At 40.2% G+C, this 5,905-nt stretch overlaps 1 pseudogene across 1 annotated transcript; it reads left to right on the top strand.

Moving 5' to 3' along the window:
* Positions 1–2,535: 2,535 nt before the first annotated feature.
* On the top strand, positions 2,536–4,809 carry LOC104676618 (annotated as a pseudogene). The gene has a single exon (XR_749943.2). The product of XR_749943.2 is annotated as a heat shock protein 75 kDa, mitochondrial pseudogene (transcript).
* The last annotated feature ends 1,096 nt before the right edge of the window (positions 4,810–5,905 follow it).

Here is a 5,905-nt window from a genome sequence, read left to right as displayed (position 1 = left end):
ATGGATCTTTTTGAAGCATTTTATCAGGAAAATAATTGTTTCCAGCTGAAAAGACATGAGGATAAGATGTGTCCATTATAGTGCACATGTCAAAATTCATAAAAGATAGTGGCTTTTGTCTCTAACCTAAGCAGTCCAGCACTGATGGTTCAGGACATTTTGACTGGAGTCAACATCATAGTACACTGTTTCTCTCCTTCTTTACTCATGTAAAAAGATGGGGCAGTAAGAAATCCTTTTGCTCAATCTAGTCTGAAGGAAGAACCACTCTCCTAACATTTATTGAGACATGACACACCATCTAAAATAAGTTTTCAACTTCGTATTTCCCAGGAAATACCATCTCTTTTTCCCACTATCAAAGGAGTTCTAAAATATGAGAGACATTTTGTACGCTCAAAATCTGATACAGTTTACCCAGTGTAGATCCTTTGTAATTATTCATTGAATTGGGTTCAATTTATTTACCTGTTTTATTTGATAATAAATTAGATAAACCTGCTTATAAATTTCTGAAAGGATATTAAATATATGTTATCAAATATAAACTAGGAACAAAGATAAAATGGATGATTTCTTATGTGGTTTTTATTTATTTTAGTGTGTGAAGCTAGAGTCAGAAATATAGCAAGGTTCTAAATGCTCTTTGGAGCATATGACAAGAAATCAGAAAATGATTGGAAGAGTAATGCATACAATTGGGAAAGTAATCAGCAGGTAAGGGCCACCATTAAATACACAAATAAAGCAAAGTCTAAAAAGTGAAATAAACCTAGGTTACAAAATGTTTCTTCGTTCTTTCCACTTTTTAGTAAACAGATATCTAATGCCATCAAGACCTCTTTCAATACATGGCCTTAGTTAACTGAGTAATTCTACAGAATGCAAATGACCTAAATGTCATTTTCTTTCATTAAGTTGCATATTATTTGGCACAAATAAAAGCTATCCAAATTATTCACAAATAGCAGTAGGAATCATGAGCATAACAGTAGGAATGAATTTATTTTGGATAGATAAAGCATTAAAGCTCATACAAATTCACTTTTTAAATAGAGCACATGAACACACATGTACATAAAATATGACCTCATGTTTTCATATTAGATAAATTGTCCATAAGCACACTAATTGGTGAATTTTAATCAATACTTATAAATTATGTCAATGAATGTTTCATGAATATTCACTAATTATTCATGATAATTTACATGGATAATATCAACATTTTGAGAACTATGTGTTGAAAATATTTTAGAATAGATGTAGTAATACTGCAGTTATTTGTCATGTCTCCATTTTACTTGCATTGTATCATTTATCTAAAAATATTAATTTCTTCTATGAACTATTTTTTGTTTAGTTAGCAATGCTACAGTAAAAATAACAAGAAAGCCAGCTCATCTTACTATGTATGCCATAAAATCAACAGGTCCGTAAAACCCAAAATATTAAAAAAAAGTTTAATGTTTCTATCAGACAATATCATGGTGCTATAGCTCAATTTTATAATTTGGACTACCTTTCAATTTTTAAATTTCCATTTACTTCTTCCTTTTTTAACCTCTATCTGATCCTTTCAGCTAGATTGCCACCTTCTACCTTAAACAGGGAACTTTAATCTAAATGAATTATCTCATGTGGAAATGGAAGCCTCTGGCCTCTGGGAAATGAGTTATGGATTTAAGGTGGAAATGGAGCAGAGCATTTTTTTTTTTTTTAATTCTAAAAATCTGACAGGGAAACACTTATTCTCTGACAACCATTTTTAAAACATCAATTGATTTTAAGTTTCTGTGTCAGATATTCTGAATAAAACAACATACAAGAAACAGTTCTGACCCTCAAGGAGGTCACAGTCAAAGAGAGGACATAAACTTTAACTGAAATTACTGCATTATTATGCTAGATGGTATAATAAATAGAAAACATATGGTGAGAGGACAAACCAGAAAATGAGCCACATGAATTTTTAAGACAACAGGTAAAATAGTTGATTACTTGAGTTATAAGTTTCTAAATAATATTTTCCCATATACATAATATACTTTGCTCATATGTATTTATATCATCAGTGGAAAATTTATATGTTGAAAATAAATTATTTATTATGCAAAGGCAAGCATAATTATTTTGTGGATTTTGTATGATTTTCAAAGACCTGCTTTCTAAATTCAATAATGTATCTTTCCCCTGTAGCCATTTTAGTGACTATATAGGGTGATTGTGTCTTGATAATTGAATCTCAAACATATATAAAAGAATAGCCTGGAAAATGTGCCATTTTGTCTATAGAATTTTTCTGTTGAATAAGTATGTAAATGAGTATCACAAAATTCTGGAAATGGAGAATAATAGAGATAATAATTTGCTGGTGGTCAAATTACTCCAATATTTTAGTTTCACCTTTTAAGTAATTTACAGATTATCAGTTTATCATTTTTTTTTTTCAATTTGGACATTAGTTCCTAAATTTATTGCCTGCTTGGTTAGAAAGTGACAAGTAAACCTTTGAAAATGAAAACATTGCCCGTCCCATCCTGTTTGGTCCCGCGTGGCTGTGCGCGGCGCTCTGGGAGGACGACATGGCGCGCGAGTTGCGGGCGCTGTTGCTGTGGGGCCGTCGCCTGCGGCCTCTGCTGCGGGCGCCGGCGCTGGCTGCTGCCCCGGGAGGAAAACCAATTCTGTGTCCTCGGAGGACCACAGCCCAGTTGGGCCCCAGGCGAAATCTGGCCTGGAGCTTCCAGGCAGGACGGCTGTTGAGCACGCAGAGTGCCGAGGACAAGGAGAAGACCCTGCACTCGATCATCAGCAGCACAGAGAGCGTGCAGGGTTCTGTTTCCAAACCTGAGTTCCAGGCTGAGACAAAGAAGCTTTTGGACGTCGTTGCCCGGTCCCTGTACTCAGAACAAGAGGTGTTTATACGGGAGCTGATCTCCAATGCCAGCGATGCCTTGGAAAAACTGCGTCACAAACTGGTGTCTGACGGCCAAGCACTGCCAGAAATGGAGATTCACTTGCAGACTGATGCCGAGAAAGGAACCATCACCATCCAGGATACTGTTATCGGGATGACACAGGAAGAGCTGGTGTCCAACCTGGGGACTATCGCCAGATCGGGGTCAAAGGCTTTCCTGGACACGCTGCAGAACCAGGCTGAGGCCAGCAGCAAGATCATCGGCCAGTTTGGAGTGGGTTTCTACTCAGCTTTCATGGTGGCCGACAGAGTGGAGGTCTATTCCCGCTCGGCAGCCCCGGGGAGCCCGGGTTACCGGTGGCTTTCAGATGGCTCTGGAGTGTTTGAAATCGCCGAAGCTTCAGGAGTTAGAACCGGGACAAAAATCATCATCCACCTGAAATCCGACTGCAGGGAGTTTGCCAGCGAGGCCCGGGTGCGAGATGTGGTAGCGAAGTACAGCAACTTCGTCAGCTTCCCCTTGTACCTGAACGGAAGGCGGAAGAACACCTTGCAGGCCATCTGGATGATGGACTCCAAGGACATCAGCGAGTGGCAACATGAGGAGTTCTACCGCTACATTGCGCAGGCTTACGACAAGCCCCGCTACACCCTGCACTATAAGACAGACGCGCCGCTCAACATCCGCAGCCTCTTCTACGTGCCGGACACGAAACCGTCCATGTTTGACGTGAGCCGGGAGCTGGGCTCCAGCGTTGCACTGTACAGCCGCAAAGTCCTCATCCAGACCAAGGCCACGGACATTCTGCCCAAGTGGCTGCGCTTCATCCGAGGTGTGGTGGACAGTGAGGACATTCCCCTGAACCTCAGCCGGGAGCTGCTGCAGGAGAGCATGCTCATCAGGAAACTCCGGGACGTTTTACAGCAGAGGCTGATCAAATTCTTCATTGACCAGAGTAAAAAAGATGCTGAAAAATATGCAAAGTTTTTTGAAGATTACGGCCTGTTCATGCGGGAGGGCATTGTGACCACCACCGAGCAGGAGGTCAAGGAGGACATAGCAAAGCTGCTGCGCTACGAGTCCTCAGTGCTGCCCACTGGGCAGTTCACCAGCCTCTCAGAATACGCCAGTCGAATGCAGGCCGGCACCCGCAACATCTACTACCTGTGCGCCCCCAGCCAGCACCTGGCAGAGCACTCGCCCTACTATGAGGCCATGAAGAAGAAAGACACAGAGGTTCTCTTCGGCTATGAGCAGTTTGATGAGCTCACCCTGCTGCACCTTCGTGAGTTTGACAAGAAGCAGCTGATCTCCGTGGAGACGGACATCGTCGTGGATCACTACAAGGAGGAGAAGTTTGAGGACGGGTCCCCAGCTGCCGAGCGCCTGTCAGAGAAGGAGACGGAGGAGCTCATGGCCTGGATGAGAAACGTGCTGGGGTCGCGTGTCACCAACGTGAAGGTGACCCTGCGACTGGACACCCACCCTGCCATGGTCACCGTGCTGGAGATGGGGGCTGCCCGCCACTTCCTGCGCATGCAGCAGCTGGCCAAGACCCAGGAGGAGCGCGCACAGCTCCTGCAGCCCACGCTGGAGATCAACCCCAGGCATGTGCTCATCAAGAAGCTGAATCAGCTGCGGGCAAGCGAGCCTGGCCTGGCCCAGCTGCTGGTGGATCAGATATACGAGAACGCCATGATTGCCGCTGGGCTTGTTGACGACCCTAGGGCCATGGTGGGCCGCTTGAATGAGCTGCTTGTCAAGGCCCTGGAGCGACACTGACAGCCAGGGGCTAGAAGGACTGACACCACAGATGACAGCCCCACCTCCTTGAGCTTTATTTACCTAAATTAAAAGGTATTTCTTAACCTGAAAAAAAAAAAAAAAAAAATGAAAACATTATAAAAATTGTAGTGAAAACCTTTAGTTATTTCAGTCCTTAGAAAAATGGCTTGATAATTTTATGTTATATACTTGAAACATATTCTCAGGCTGTGTACTACCTCACTTTGTTAGACTTTTTCAGTTCTATCAGTATTTTTTTATTTTTTAAACTTAGTAAAATTTAGCAATTAATAAATAATAATATTGTTACTGTCTACCAATAAAGGCATATATTCATAAGCTATTTGATATCTTATATAACTCCTTTTTTGTAAAATATGATTTAAGCCTAAAAATATTCAATCAAATCACCACATTTAATTGTGTGCTCATCACTAAACATGTTCTTATTTCTTTCTTTGCCATTAGAAAAAAAATGACAAATTTATCACATAAAGTAATTTTAAAAGTGAAGTGAATTCCTGTCAATAAAGCACATTCAAATTTTTCTGTGAATAGATAATTCCCCTCCTCTCAGACTCAGGAAGAAGCAGTGAAAACTCTGATGGATGGGAAATGTACTAACAATTACATATTATCTGACTAATAAAAATGAAATGAATTATTTCTTCCTCTACCAAATTCTATTTTCAGAAGTGTTCATTATGAAATGAAATTGCCATAGAAGTAGAAGAAAGATTTTTAAATTACTTACAAATTTCAGCAAAATGAAGACACTTTATTGGGTGAAGGAACGCAGAAGTGCATAAAAACATTTTGATTCGAATATGAAGCATCATTAGTGTATGCATTTATTTTATTACATTGACCATTGAATACATCATTTCAAAATTTCCTCCTCACTTCCGTAATTCTGAGCAAAAAACTATAAATGGAGTTCCAATATATTTTCTTACCAAAAAACTTTCCCTGGACTCCACTCTTCAAAATATTTGTTAGTAAATATTTGCTTTGGACCTTTGAAAATATACCCGATGAGTGAAACATTTTTATGGCTGACCACACAAACTGAATTCATCAGTTATCTTTAGCTGCATTAATAAAACACCTTAAAATCCAGTTTCTTAAAACAAACATCATTTATTATCTTCCATGTTTTCCTGTGTTGAGTACACAGTTCTGCTCATGTAAGTCATGCTCTG

This window comes from Rhinopithecus roxellana, chromosome 2, assembly GCF_007565055.1.
Source record: "Rhinopithecus roxellana isolate Shanxi Qingling chromosome 2, ASM756505v1, whole genome shotgun sequence".
NCBI lineage: Eukaryota > Metazoa > Chordata > Mammalia > Primates > Cercopithecidae > Rhinopithecus > Rhinopithecus roxellana.
The sequence above is the reverse complement of the archived record's forward strand: the minus strand, read 5'-3'. Positions and strand labels throughout refer to the sequence as shown.